The sequence below is a fragment of the Pistacia vera genome, unplaced genomic scaffold (genome assembly GCF_008641045.1).
Source record: "Pistacia vera cultivar Batoury unplaced genomic scaffold, PisVer_v2 Contig495, whole genome shotgun sequence".
In the NCBI taxonomy this organism is placed as follows: Eukaryota; Viridiplantae; Streptophyta; class Magnoliopsida; order Sapindales; family Anacardiaceae; genus Pistacia; species Pistacia vera.
Genome location: NW_022196329.1, coordinates 850,477 through 867,009, shown reverse-complemented (window position 1 = coordinate 867,009; position 16,533 = coordinate 850,477).

Here is a 16,533-nt window from a genome sequence, read left to right as displayed (position 1 = left end):
AAAATGGCAATATCGAGTTTTTCTGGGTTGGCAGATTATGAAATTAATGAAGGGAGGAAGACAGGTAACCAATATGGAAGCGTATTGTCCGTATTGTGAGTTCCTGGTTTATAAACGTGGAGTCCCTCCACATGCTAGCATTTTGAGTGTGATACTCTCAATCCATGATAAGTGGTATTAGAGCACCGTTAAACATCTATGCAAGAGCGTCCACATGTGATTATAGGTCCATATGAAAGTGAGGTAGAAAGGAAAGCAAGAGGCCCCAACTGTGACGAGGGTATCACAGGATTAGATGGGAGAGAATGTAACGAATCTCATATCGGAAGTATATTGAGGAGGTCATGAGCTTATAAATAAGAAGTCTCTCTATCTAATAGATTAACTTTTTAAGTGTGAAACTCCCAACCGGTGACACAAGAGGTAGTTAAATATGTGGAGATTATTTAAATATGTGGGGAGTATTTTCTCTTCCCTGTTTCCATCGTGACTGTTATCACCATGACTATGATACCTCGTGTTTTATGCTAAATTATAACTGTGGTCACGGGGAATCTTAGGTTTACGTATTCAAATTCTCTCCCTTGTGCTCGTACGTTTGACGGGATGTGACGCGTCTTGAAAGTTGAAAGTCATTATCCATTTAACTCATACTTCAACCACAGACAAAATTAAATTGTCATTAGACTGGAAATACCGTATACCAATTAAAAAAAAATGTCCTAAATTCAAGTTTGTATTTTACTATTTGTATTCTAAGTGACATTATTGAATTAGATAATGTATACGGAAAATGTTATACTTACAACCTCTTCTCACAAACTTTCTCTCACAACCTCAATGTGGTAACTCGTAATTGGTCAACTCATAATTGGTCAGCTCGTAATAGAACTTATCTATGTCTCAACTAATAAATTATGACTGACCAATTACAACTATCACCGTCAAGGTTGTGAGAGAAAGTATGAGAGAAGAAGTTGTAGTATAACATTACTCAATGTATAATTATGTAGTTTTCACATGAACCTTTAAAAGAATAAGACTTCACTCTCCCCAACCACAATTGAATATGTACCATATTCATGCTTCCTTATTGTTTTTTTTATTTTTTTTATTTTTTTTTTTGGAATATTGAAAAAGAAAAAGGAGGATTTTTCTTAGAAGAATTCCCCTTTTTTTTAAATTGTTAAGTGTTTTTTTTTTTTTTTCTTTTTTGGTAGTGTTTCATTTCCTTATGAATTTTTTATTTATGGGAAGTTTTATTATAAGAATGAAAATAAATTGTGTTGTGCGGGAAATGCGGAGCAGATAAATCCCCAGTTAACATGTAAATATCTTGCAATATGAATCTCATAATCAAAGTTGATGATTGCACAACTTGCATGCTTAAAGGAATTTGAGTTTATCTCTAATTTAATCTTGTAACAGGCACTATATAAATCCAATTATAATTTGTTTTGCGGGGATTCGAAAGAGAGAACTAAGAAAAAAGAAAATCAATAAGATAACTCTTTGTAAATCAGATCATTGATATCAACATGCAATAACATAACAATGGATGTAGGCCTTGCATTACAACCAGTCGAATTACATTAAAAAATCTCTTTTTGTTTTTTAATTTCTAGATTAACCCTTGTGTATTCATTATTATTTCATCACTGATCCACCAAGATCACGCACACATTCCACGTGATTTCAACGATGTCAATCATGCACCTCTGGTTTGTGTAAATATCTGCATCAACATTTTGGCAGTAGAAGGAAGACCCCCGCAAAAGCTCTTTGTGTTTTTCCAGTAGGTCCAGTTCTAATCCCTGAGAATATGGCAATATCAATCATGGCTCGCACAACCAGATCAAAGAGTAGGACTGAAATCAGTCGCGCCGGCAATGTCAACATTGACAATTTAGAAGCCGTCAATGAGAAAGTTCAAATTCAATCTCTAACAAATCCGATAGTTCTACTGAATCCAAACGTGGCGGGGACTTCCACCACTCCCCCAGCCAATCCAAGTGGTGGATATGATTGGAACATTGGCGACAACGGTCTAGGCCTTGCAATAGCAGATAGCCACCTTACAAGAGACAATGTCAGGGCATCAAAACCCTAAACCAGTAGAACATCACTCAGGGGGTGAGAGATGACCTGCCCTGGTCAACTCGCACCGCAACTCTAACTGAGAGTTTTGGCTCGATTAGTGAGCAAAACCCAAGGCGGAAGAAAGAGCAAAATCCTTTAATGTGCCATGGCAAGTTGCCGATTGAAAAGTGATTGGGAGATGCCTATAACCGGCGTGACAATCATACCTCATGCCATGAAAGGGTTAATTCTCAAAGAGACACCAAGACGCCACAACCAGCACAACGGTTGTACCTCGCACCAAGAAAGGGTAAACTCTTCATCCTCGGCCCACACACAACTCGAGCTACCACAATACAATAATCTCACGCAATGATGGCCACGCAAGTGTGTTTGACAAGATCAAAAAAAAGGATCAACATGAACCTAGCGAAGATCTCCTTTCTCGGTTAAATGTATCATGGGGACATCCCAGGTCTGGCATAGGCGCCTAACACAATGTCCTAGTAGCTAATTAGCTAGATCAGTTACAAAAAATCCTAGACGACCTCCAAGCTCACCAAGATGAGCAATATGAGGGGCACTCTTTTACAAGTGGTGCTTTGAGCACCCCTCCCTCCAAACTTCAAGATGTCAAGCATGCCGGCCTTCGATGGGGAGGTGATCCCTTGGATCATCTGGATGCATTCAACGATCTTATGGAGCTACACCAAGTCTCAAGTCTAGCCAAGTGTCATTGCGTGGTAGTCACATTGACTAAAGAAGCGAAAAAATGGTTTGGAGGTCTCTCGACAGGCTCAATAAAATCCTAGAAGCAGGAAGAGCGTAAGGTCTCAATGCCACTAAATTACCTTAGCAATATTCGGTAAGAGAAAGGTGAAATGTTGAGATCCCACCTAGGAAGGTTCAACCAGGAAGAGCGTAAGGTCGTCAATGCCTAGCAGGAGTTGATCCAAACACTCCTCATCACCGAAGTTTGTCCATAGAACCTACATGTGGAAAGAATTGCAAGTTTAGAACAACGTGTCACTACCTCGCTTCTACGAAATGGTAGAGAAGCATTTACAAGTCTAGGACTCACTAGCTGCCATAAAGCATGGTGATGCCAGAATTCGAGCAAAGGCCCTACTCAAGGTGAAGACGAAAGAAATTAGAGAAGAAGGGATGGTCGAGACCAAGGTGACAAGGATAGGTGCCAATCCCCAAAAAGGCAATGCATAGAGTGTAGCGGAGAGCATAAGAGAGAGCCCAGAAAAAATCTTGCATTACTCCCTAGTCATGGTGAATATACTTCCTTGGTTGCACCTCTCGACCATGTCCTAATAGTATCAGAGAGTGCTAAGCTATTCCTAAAGCCCGAGACGATGACTGAACCATGCAAGGCGTGACCCCATGAAATACTACAAATATCATAGAGACATTGGCCACAACACCAACGAGTGTCAAGCTTTGGAAGACGCAGTGGAAAACCTCATTAGAAAGGGTGACTTGAATGATTATATGGATAGATCGTGAGCTTGACAAGAGCAACATGATTGAAGAGAGCAACGAGTAAGGTCTAATGACATGATTAACATTGTCAAGACAATCTTTTGAGAGTGAAGTTGGGGTAGTCAAAGGGTCGTAGCAAAACTCCAAAGAATGTTATAACCGAGGGATCAAAATCGCCTTGAAGGAGAAACGACTCCAGATCATAGTGGTTTAGAGAACAGAGCCATAACTCGGACCAATTAAGCATAATTACGAATAGCCTCATACTAGCAACAAACTAAATTTATTTGTGTAAAAATGGAATTTATGTTAAGCTTAGCAAAGCTTGTAATTTTATATTCAATTCTAGAAATCTTTTTTTTTTTAAGTTACTTTATAATGTTTGCAAATTGAGTGTTGGTCTAGTTTAAGGTTCCATAACTCAGCGATGACACTTTGAGAAAGAATCACGTTGATGCCTCGACAACTCAAAGTCTAATGGTTTGAATAGGCGATCTAGTTGTAACGCGAGGCTCATTCCTTGAGAAAATAACATTTCTATAGCTTGATCGATCTCTGAGGGACAACCTCATAACTTGATGATAGGTAGCACAAATGAGCTCTTAGTGAGCCATAACTCAATCGTAGTTCCTCGAGAAGAGCTCCAAACCTAACTCAGTGACTAAGTCTCAAGAAAGATGTTAGAGTAGATGCCCTAGAGCCAATCAATTATTATAGAATTGACTCTTTGTAATATGTTCATTAATCAATAAAAGGCATTTTATTCTATATCGCATAAATCATTATTATTGCAATATGTATTGATATATATCCTTAGAATGGTAGAACCGTGACGAGGGTATCAAGTGTTTCAAATCTTGATAGTGAGAACCCTATGAGCACATATGGTGGCCATTCTAGAAACGTTCGTAGCCCCAGTATTATTCTGAAGTAAGGGCACAGATAATACGGTAAGGCTATCATAGTGTTGAACGACCTTGTCGAAAGGTAGTGACTGATCTCACTTGTCAAGGTGTTGTTTGGTGACAACCTGGTGCAACATATGGGTATTGCTGTAGGCAATTACACCGCAGCAAGTTCACTGGACTAACCCACCAGAGGATTCCATATGGATGATAACCCCAGTGTCTATGGAACAAATCCACTAACGAATGGTGGTGCAGTGTGATCTTAGACTTGAGATCCACGGAGCGCCTCGTGCACCGATTGGTGTAGTTTGACACTAGCCTAACGCAGTTCTCAGAGCTGTCAATACGGTGGTGATTAGTTGCATCAAGGAGTGTACAAGACTATGGTGGATGACAGAGGATTCATCACTCCCGGGTATAGGAGAAAGTTATTCACGGCGCAATTCAGTATATGACAATGAACCTAAAACTGGGGCCACAGTGGGATTGAGTTGTTGCTCTATCCAGTTTAAAACGGGTCATTGGTCCAATAACTGAATAATAATATCGAGAGAACCGAAGGTTGACACTATTTCTATGCCTTCGTCTCGTCGAGAAAAATATGAGAAAGTATCGATGCACGTTAACCATATCGTTGACAGGTAGCTACTTTGTTGAATCTGAATCTATCGGGTGGAAATGATGCCTTGCTAGGGGTAATCTTGGTCTGTGTATTAGTGAGACGATTAATTGGTGTTAATCGCGATACTATACACTGTCGATATGATGAGGAGCCTATGGGTCAACACATAGAAGATAATTTAAGATCCAAGAAGAAAGAATGGCGTTTCTCATTTTAAGGTGAAAGGGTATTTTGGTAATTTTACAGTGCAATTAAATTTGCTGAGGTCGTAGCCTTTATTTAATTGTTAGAAAAATTAATAAGTGAAATTATGTTAAATGTTGTGTTCGCACATATTTAAATATATTATCATTTTTGTTAAATGTTAATATATATTAAATATATTTAATTGAGATAATGATGGAAAAAAATAAATCAAATTGGGAGTGTTTGGCAACTGGGCATTTGGGTTAGAGCCCAAGCCTATTTCGTATGGGATTAGGGCATATTGTTTTTAATATAAAAAGAGAAGTGTGTGTTTTTTAAGGTGTGGATTTTTCTTTTAAAAAAATAAACACACAGAGCCCTCTTTTTCACTCCTACGGCAGAAACACTCTGGCCCAAAAATCAATTTCAATTGATTTGTTCTTCTTCTTAATCTTGAAGCCAAAGAGGATCTAGCAAATCCCTCTTTGGTTCTTTTGAGATTGTCTTCGTGTGGACTACGCAGGTTCGATCCTACACTTGGATCAGTAGCAAAACATTCGTCGACAAATTTGGAGGAGCCTCCAACGTGCGTTTGTTTCTCTTAACTCATGTTTAATATTTCTGCAGATTCTTATTATGATAAAATTGTAAAATTATACCCTTGATCTTGGCTCATGTAAACGATTCCTGCGTTATATTTTTGTTGTTTCCGCTGCGTATATGGGACCGTTTACTAACAAAAGACACCCCACAGAAACTTGAAGACATCTTAAGGAGAGCTTCAAGCCCTAACTCGAAGTAGGGCTACTTGAGAGACAGACATCATCATAACTCAAGAGCTAGGCAGTTGCAAGAAAGACAACCTAATCGAAACATATTTGGATACGAGAAAGCAACGACCTAAAACTTTTGAGAATGGTGCGTGCAAAAAAATTAGAGAAAATATAACTCAAGATCAACATAACTATGTCATCACCTACACAAGCAACATCAAAAAAATTTACAAAGAAGATAGAAGCAAAATGGAAAGCTACTCATTCATTGCAAATTAAGTCATTCATTCATTACGAAGAGAGCAGAGGCAAAATAAATATTATTTATTCATTGTAAAAGTGAAGTCATTTACGTCATCGAAAAAAAAAATATATATATATATACAAAAAGGGAATCATTGGCAAGTTCAATCAACTCTCAGTGATAGAATTTTCGGTGCTTGAACATTGGTAGGTAGGCTTAACATCGGGTTTCTCAGTGTTCGAGGGTTCGGAAGCAGGATTAGTAGCGGGCTTCTCAATGCTCATAGGATGGGGAGCGGGATCAGCAATGGGCTTCTCATTGCTCGCAAGCTGGGGAGCAAGATTAGTAGTAACCTCAATGGAGATGAACTTCAGAGGGACTAAGATTGGAGGGATGGAGTTGGTAGCAGCTTTTCTCTTCCACTCCTCTATTTCCTCCAAGTAGTCCTTAGAAAGGAAATAGTAGTCAAGATTAGGATACCGAGTCCATAAGGCATTTACAGCATTCAATGTCCTCTTGTAAGTCTCAAGCTCAACGTCATAGGCAGCCTCATCAAGCTTTACCTCTAACTTAGCCTTCTTGAACTTGAGTTTTTTCTTTGTATCCTTGTGCACTGCCCAAGGCTACTCTAGAGAAGCCTCTAACCTTGCCAACTCATCTTCGATAATTTTTAACCTCACCTTAAGCATTTCCACATTTTGTTGTTTGAAAATTCATCTCTCGTTAAGATCTTTTCGTTACTTGTCAGATTTCTACCTCGCTAACTCCTCTTCCCTCCACTTCTTGGTAATGCTAGAGAGCAACCGATGCTTCACCAAGCAAGCCTCCCATGACTTAGTTTCCTCACCAAACTTTGTCTTCAGATTGCGAAGTCTTTCCTTGCCCCATCAAGCTTTTTCTTAAGTTGTGCAATTTGCACTTCATTTTTGTCTGCCTTTAAAAAAACTGGACTTCCATCATAGGAGAGCATGGAAAGACCAGCAAGCAGTGCATTAAAAAGGAAAGAATTGTTAGACTTGTATTATACAACCAATGGGGACAGAGAAATGATGCTTACCTAAGCATGCAAGTTAGTGACTTATTAAAGAAAAAGTCGCACGAGGCATTGACTTGAGTTTCTCCAAATCCTCATTTGAGATGCACTCATTCAGCATTGTCACCCTAGTAGAAACTCTATCAGGGAGCTCCAAGATTTTGTCCTTAAAAGCCTTCTAATATCCCCTTGCCTTGGAGGGGAGCTCTTTGAGGTGACCTCTTTCCTAGTTAGAGAATCCTGCTATTTCTACTTCTTTGAATAAGTCAAGGAAGGCTCCCTTGCAATCCCTAAAGGTCTCTTCATCACCATATGCTATTGGGATGGCTATTCAGGTGGAATGGGAGAGGCAATAGTGGCTGCAACACTCTTGGATGTCGCGACAATAGTCTTCTTAGCCGTCAGAGGCATGACCTTCTTGACCACTGGCCCTAACGACCTCGTGTCCCTGGGAGCCCACCTCGATCTTGTTGGGAAGTTAGACATTCTTGCAAAATTCCACACAGCCTCTTATTAGAAAAAGATAAGCCTACAACGAGCTAAAAACAAAGTGCAAGCAATCTTTACTAGCAGAAGGTGCGAAGAATTTATACTTCTACAAGTTCATGGTTGAAATCAACCCGATTGTGTCATGAAAATGCTCGGGAAGCAAGCTAAAGTCAAATATGCACTCCTATGATGGCAGGGGAACAAAGGGCTGATCTTTATTAATTGTAAAAGGAAAAGCAGCTCGTCAAATGGATTGTTCAAACAACCCAGGCAATACTAAGTAGTTGTAAAGAAAATGAAAAGCAAACCCTATTGGCTTCACAGAAGGAAGCATCTCCTTCGTACTCAAAGAACAAATAGTTGGTTGGCGTGCTGTCGTAGGCACCCAGAATTAAAACCTAAAAATACACGTAGTAGTGTAAGTCAGGGTCGATCCCACGAAGAGTGTCTAGCCGAATTTGATGTTATGTGAATAAAGCTGGGGGGTTTTGTGTAAAACAGAAAACAATCTCTGCAAAAACAAAAAAAACAATTTAATTCGAATTCAATTAATATAACGAAACTTGGTCTCTATCAACATCCACCATCGGAATCTTATAACTGATCATTGATGCAAAGAAAATCAATTCACATATTGAATATTCACCGTTGAAAATAATTTCCTATCTCTCCTTAATTGTAATTAATCAGGAAACAAGCGATCCTAATTAATCTTACCCCTAAACAACCCTAGACAAGCGCTCAAGATTTAATCTAGTGGCAGCCTTAAGAATTAGAGAGATCGACGAAGCTAAACAACACAAACACAAGCGGTTGTATTTAATTTAGTTGAATGTTCTTCGTAAGGTTACTAATTCCTGACGCAGCAAATTACTTACCCTAGTTGCTTCACAAGTTGGAGGGATCAAACAATTACGGATTTGATATCAAACTTAGCAGTAGATTTCAACAAATAATACACTAGTAGGCCTCCTAGTAATTAAATGCATCAATCATGAAAATATGCACAGAATAACATTCAATACTCAAACATGAATTTAACACTAAAAACAGAAAGATCTCACAGTTTATTTGATTCCGAGGTTTCCGTTTCCTTCGACCAAGTTACAAAAGTTCTAGCCGCTCATGGCCATCACAAAAACTCAAGTGAAAGAAAATTTCAGAGAAGAGAAGAGAGAGAGGCGTGGTCCCCCAAAACCTACTCTGATCTCCCTTTTAAAATCTAATTTAAGAATTCAAATCCCACTCAATCTCCTAAAAGAAATATTCTCCTATCCTAAAATAACATTAATCCTAATTTAATTCTAATTGGAAATAAAATAAAATAGAGTCCTAATAAAATAGGAAGGTGGTGTTTCCAGCTGTAATTTTCGTGCAGCATGTATGTCTTCAAAACGTGCAATAATAGACTGACTTGCATAACAAGTCAGAACGCTCCAGGACGTCGGTAATGCAGGTGCGTCAACTTCAAGCTCAATTACAACCTTGATTCAGTCAGTATCTCTAAAAACTCAAAACATGAAAGTTGTAGATCTCTTTCTTAGCGTTCCACAGCACTTTGAATCATCTCAATCGGAGCTTGGATGAGAGAATTATGCCCAGAATACGAAGCAGTGGCGAAACTGTCCGAATTCCCCTAATTAATTCCGTTTTTCAATTAACACCTCCATTTGCTTCCTAAACCAAAATAAATTAATAATGAGTACAATTAGGAAACAAATACATATAAAAGACTAAACATTAAGGGGGTTAAATATGACATTTTGCATTCCCATCATTGGTATCCCACTTGCTAATTTTGTTTGGTACTCCAACTATATTGTTAATCGTCCTTCGTCTCTTGGACAGGTAGTAGGTGAGATCACTGCCTCCCTTCAGGCTATATATGTTGATGAGTTCACTGACTAAGAGCTCACCCAGACCAACTTTTTGGAAGGCTATATACATCCCAATCATATACCTATATGAATTGGGAGTTAGTTGAAAAGGTTCTACATCAAAGCAATGTAGTACTGCCTCGATAAAGGGGTGCAACAGAATGGATACCCTGTACCTCAAAATCAATTTAAAGAGTGTAACCTATCCAGCAGGAGGTCACCGAGGTGAGAGACCGAAATTAGGATGCAACAGGGTGTTGATCCTATATTGCTCAATGATTTGGGCCAAAACTTTTTCAACCGATCCCGTTTAGTACACTATTGTTAAGGGCTCAACCTCCTCACTCATGGGTTCAACCTCAGCTTCATTAGAATGAGCCCTCACTTCTACTGTTTCTAGCTGCTTCGCAAATATCTAAGACATGAAGGACAAGTGTCAAAGGAAACCCTAGAGTTATAAACTACACTAGTGAATCCCTAAACCTACACCGCACTTGCCTTCAGTCTCGGATACCCGAGGTGTTCTTATACAGACTACCCAACGACAAATTTCAACCAACCAAATAACTTTCCTAGCCCTAATGCAACTACCAAGCCTATATCTACCAATGCAAGCAAGCACAACAAAGATAAAGGCAGTAAGAAAGGCACAAAGAAGAATGGTGTACTGAGGAATGCAAAATGTCATATTTACTCCCCTTAATGTCTAGTCTTTTATACTTATTTGCTGCCTAAATATACTCATTATTATTCTATTTTGATTTAGGATGCAAATAGAGGCGTTAATTGCAAAACAGAACTAATTAAGTGAATTCAGACAGTTTCGACGTTGTTTCGTAATCTGGGCATAACTCTCTCATCCGAGCTCCGATTGAGATGATTCAAAATGATGTGTAACGATAAGAAATATATCTACAACTTTCATGTTTTGAGTTTGGATATATACTCACTGCATAAATGTTATAATCGAGCTTGAAGTTGATGCATCTGCACTGGATGTCCTGGAGCATTCTGCCTTGTCATGCAAATCAATTGGGCAGTTTATTATTGGAAGATTTGAGGACATGTGGCACGCAAGTTACAGCTCAGAATCACCACTTTCCTATTTTATTTTAGGACTCTATCTTATTTTAAATTAATTAGAATTAAATTAGGATTAATATCTTTTAGATAGATAATATTCTTGTAGGAGTATTGTGGGATCGAATTCAAACTGGATTTTGCAAAGGGATCAGATTAGGTGTTTTGAGGGGGACCACGTCTCTTCTTCTTCTCTGCTCTGGATTTTTCTTTCTCTTGAGTTTTTGTGATGGCCATGAGCGCTAGAACTTTTGTAACTTGGTCAAAGGAAACAGGCCTCGGAATCATTAAACGTGAGATCTAATATTTTCTGTGTTCAATTTTATGTTTGAGTATTGGATGTTTTTCTATGCCTATTTTATGATTGTTTCGTTAATTACTAGGGAGGCCTACTAGTTTATAATTGTTGCAATCTACGCTCAGTTAGATATCAAATCCGTAATTGTTTGATCCCTCTAACTTGTGAAGCAATTAGGGTTAATAATTCGCTGCTCAGGAATTAGTAATCTTAAGAAGAACATTCACTAATTAAATACAACCGCTTGTGTTGTGTTGTTTAGCTTCATCGATTTCTCTAATCTTAAGGCTGCCACTAGATTAAATCTGAGCGCTTGTCTAGGGTTGTTAGTGGTAAGATTATAAGATCGTTTGTTTCTTGATTAATTACATTAACGAGAGATAGGAAAATAGTTCCAACAGTGAATATCAGTATGGATTGATTTAATTTTGCATCAATGAAGTTGTAAGATTCCGATGGCGATGTTGTCTAAGACCAAGTTTTGTTATATTAATTGATTTCGATTTAAATTGTTTTTGTTTTGATTTTTGCTAAACTATTTCTGTTTCACTCAAACAACCCCCCAAACACCCCCCCCCCCCCCCACCCCCCCCCCGCCCCCACCCCCAAGCCTTGTTACATCATCGAATTCGACTAGCACTCTTCGTGGGTCGATCCTTGCTTACCCTATTTACAGTTTAGTAGTTGGTTAGAAAGTTTATTAATCTTGGTTGCTACAATAGCACCAGATTTTGGCACCGTTGCCGGGAGTGATTCTAGTTGATTATTTTTGTTTTTGTGATTTTTTTATTGCGTTTTTTGTTATATTTTTTTTATTTTGCAAAAAAAAGAAAAGAAAAAAACTATGAACAGTAGTACTGTTCCGGATGAACAGTAGTACTATTCATAAGGAAGATTTTGGTTGAGTTAGGAGGGGTGCGAGTACCCGTTTTGGAGAAAACGATGTTCTGAGCAAAACTAGAAAGATTTCTAGCCCTACCCTCTTGAGGCCAAATTCGAATGTTTGATAGGATTTTGGCGTTTTTGTGTTCTGCCTATTCTTTTTTATTTTTATTTTTTTAATTTTCTAGTTAGTTCTCAATTTTTGTCATTCATTCTAATTCTTTTATAGGTTTTTTGTTGTATGACCAGGTCCTCTAACCTTGGTGATTTAACATTCGATCCAGAAATTGAAAGCACTTTGCGTAGGTTAAGGAAGGAAGTTCAGAGAAATTCTGAGGAAAGCAATTTGGCTTTTGATTCCTAATTTGCTAGCAACTCTGATATAGAAGAGGAGACGTCATGACTAGAAATCGGACTTTGAAAGAGCTTGTTGCCCCTGATTTGAATCAAGCACCTTTATGCATAACGTTTCATGTTTTAGATGCTGCTGCTACTACTTCTGAGTTAAACGGACTAATACATCTCTTGCCCCTTTTCATGGCCTGTGGTGAGATCCTCATAACATTTAAGAGCTTCATTGGGTTTGCACAGTATGAACCTACGGTGACCGAGGAGCAAATTAAATAGAGCTTTCCCATTTTCTTTGAAGGATTCAGCTAAGGATTGGCTTTATTATCTACCTTCCGAAACTATACCACATGGAACGAGATGAAGAGATTGTTTTTGGAGAAATATTTCCCAGCTTCGAGGGCGGCCAACATCAGAAAGAAATTTGTGGTGTAAGGCAGCACAACAGAGAGTCCCTACATGAAACTAGGAACACTTTAAGAAATTGTGTGCAAGCTCCCCCATCATCAGATTAGTGAGCAGTTACTGATCTACTACTTCTATGAGGGCCCCACATACACTGATAGGAGCATGACTGCTGCTGCAAGTGGAGGAGCTTTGGTGGATAAGACCCCTGAGGCCGCGAGGAACTTGATTGCAAATATGGCGGCCAATTCTCAACAGTTTGGTAGTAGGCTTGACCTTCCACTCAGACGTGATAATGAGGTAAATATTTCTTCCCTAGAACAACAAATCTCTAGTCTAACTTCTCTTGTTCGTCAAATGGTTAGGTAACATGCAAACAGTGAAGGCTTGCGGGATTTGTTCGGTAGTAGGGCATCCAACTGACATGTGCCCAACTCTTTAAAAGGAGCTTTTGAGCAAGTGAATGCAGCAGGTGGTTTCCCTGGACACCCCGCAAAGGAAGTATGATCCTTATTCGAGCACGTATACCCTGGATGGAGGGGTCACCCTAATCTTGGCTATGGGAATCAACAAATGAGTCAGCCCTACCCTCAAAACCGCCCAATTACTAGCAGTACAAGTAGCCATACCCTCCAAGACAACAACCAGACCAACTGCTAATTCTGGTATGTCTTTAGAAGATATGTTAAGTCTCTTGCTACTAACACTTTGCAATTTCAATAAAGACGAGAGCGTGTTCAAGTTTAGAGAATCAAATGGGGCAGATGGCAACCGTAATCAGTAAGCTGGAGGCACAAAGTTCGGGAATTACCTTCTCAAACGGTGGTCAATCCAAGAGAAATGCAAGGGCGATCGTCTTCAGAAGTGGTAAAGAGGTTGAGATTCCAACAAAGGCAGCCCCTGCATCATCGAAGGAAGAAAGGAGAACGATGTAGTTGTAGACAGCAACATTCCTAACGATATGGTGTTCATAAGCGTAAGTTTCCGCCTCTGTCCAACTATAAACCAATACCACTTTTCCTCAAGCTTTGGCAGAATCTAGAAAAGATGAGTAGAACAGAGATATAATTGAGACTTTTCGTAGATGCGAGGTAAATATTCCACTCTTAGATGCTATTAAACAAGTACCTCGCTATGCTAAATTCTTGAAAGAATTGTGCACACTTAAGAGGAAGCAGAAACTTAAGGGGTGTGAAAAGGTGAGAGTGGGAGAAAATGTTTCTGCGGTGATTCAGAGAAAACTTCCATGAAGTGTAAGGATCCAGGTAGTTTACTATCCCATGTACGATAGGTAACACTAGGTTTGAGAAGGCCATGATAGACTTAGGAGCTTCTATAAATGTCATGCCATATTCTATATATGCTTCTTTGAAAATTGGACCTTTGAATAAAACTGGTGTTGTGATTCAATTGGCTGATAGATCTAATGCCTATCCTAAGGGTGTAGTTGAGGACATTCTGGTACAAGTTAATGACTTAGTTTTCCCCACTGATTTTTATGTGCTTGATAGGAAAATGGTGATCAAACTGCTCCTATTTTGTTAGGAAGACCTTTCTTAAAAACATCCAACACTAAAATAGATGTTCATAGTGGCATACTTACCATGGAATTTGATGGTCACTGTCAAGTTTAATATCTATGATGCCATGAAATACCTGATGATGATGATGATAATCATGTTTATTATATAGATGTGATTGATACTTTGCACATGAGGTTTTTGAACTTGATGGAAAAGATGAATTGGAAGTTCCTAGTATCATCTTGAGAAAGAGATTAGGAGTTTGCCTTGAGTGCTGAATGCAGGAGACTGTGGCAGCATTGAATGATTTTCCAAACTTATAGCAATCAGGTAATGTTTCCTATATGGCTTACCAATTTCTAACGAGAGGCTTTTACCTTCTATTTTCAGGCTCCCTTCCAGATTTGAAGCCTCTCCCTAGTGTACCTCAATACGTGTTCCTTAGAGAAAAAGAAACATTGCCAGTGATAATCTCTAGCAAACTAGTGCATCTCAAGAAGAGAAGCTTGTGTAGGTCCTTAAAGAGCATAAGAGCGCTATTGTTGGAAAATTGCAGATATTAAAGGAATTAGTCCGTCTACATGCAGTATCGCATCTTGCTTGAAGAAGGAGCAAACCTTTCCGCAACCGCAAAGAAGATTGAACCCGCCCATGATGGATGTTGTGAAGCAGGAGATTCTAAAACTTCTGAAGTTGGAGTAATTTATCCTATTTCAGATAGCAATTGGGTTAGCCCTGTTCAAGTGGTTCCAAAGAAGACCGGAATAACTATTGTAAAAAATCAGAATGATGAGTTAGTTCCCACCCGTGTTTAGAATGGGTGGCGGGTTTGTATAGATTACAGAAATTAAATGTTGTAACCCGCAAGGACCACTTTCCTTTACCTTTTATTGATCAAATCTTAAAGGTTAGCTGGTCATTCTTACTATTGTTTCCTTGATGGTTATTCAGGTTACTTTCAGATTGCGATTCTCCGGAGGATCAAGAGAAGACGACGTTTACATGCCCATTTGGAACTTTTGCGTATCGCGCATGCCCTTTGGTCTTTGCAATGCTCCAGCCACTTTCCAAAGGTGTATGTTAGCATATTTTCAGATTATGTTGAGCATATCATAGAAGTTTTTATGGATGTTTCACAGTTTGGAAACTCTTTTGATAATTGTTTGCATAACTTACACTTGTTCTTCAAAGATGCATAGAAACTAACCTTGTGTTGAATTCTGAAAAATGTCATTTTATGGTTGATCAAGGTCTGGTTTTGGGTTATGTTGTTTCATCTAGGGAATCGAGGTAGATAAGGCCAAAGTTGACATTATTCAATCTTTACCTTACCCCACTAGTGTGCGGGAAGTTTGTTCTTTTCTTGGACATGCGGTTTTTATCGAAGATTCTCAAAGACTTCTCCAAAATACATTACCCCTATGTAAGTTGTTGGAAAAGGATGGGGTTTTGAGCTCAATGAGGCATGTAAGAGGCGTTTGATAAGCTGAAGGAACTGCTAACTTCCACCCCAATTATCCAGCCCCCTGACTGGAACATTCCTTTCGAGATAATGTGCGACGCAAGTGATTATGCAGTAGGCGCTGTTTTGGGCCAAGAATTGGAAAAGCATCTCATGCCATTTATTATGCTTCCAGGATTTTAATGATCCCAGAGAAATTATTCCACCACTGAGAAGAACTTTTAGTTGTTGTTTTTGCTTTAGAAAATTTTCGATCTTATTTGCTTGGTACTAAAATTATTGTTTTTTCTGATCATGCGCTTTGCGTTATTTGACGAAGAAAGAGCAAAACCGAGATTATAGATGGATACTTCTCTTTGAGATTCGATTTGGAAATCAAAGACAAAAAAGGGATAGAAAACCGTTGCAGATCATTTGAGTCATCTAGTTCACGTGGAGGATGAACTTCATTTGCAAGAAACGTTCCCTGCGACACTTGTTTCCACGAGTGTGACATTACCTTGGTATGCAAATCTTGTAATATTTGGTTACTAACATCTTTCCTCCTGGTTTGTCTGTGCTCAAAGAGATAAGATGAAAGTGATGCCAAATTTTATGTGTGGGATGACCCCTACTATGGAAGCATTGTGCAGATCAAGTAATAAGAAGGTGCGTTCAAGAAACTGAAATTTTTTCCATTCTCACCTTTTGTCATTCTTATGCATGTGGAGGTCACTTTGGAGCTAAGAGGACAGCGAGAAAAGTGCTAGAATGTGGTTTCTTTTGGCATCTTTATTTCGAGATTCATACTCTTTTGTAAGTCATCGATAATTGTCAATGGACAGGTAATATAT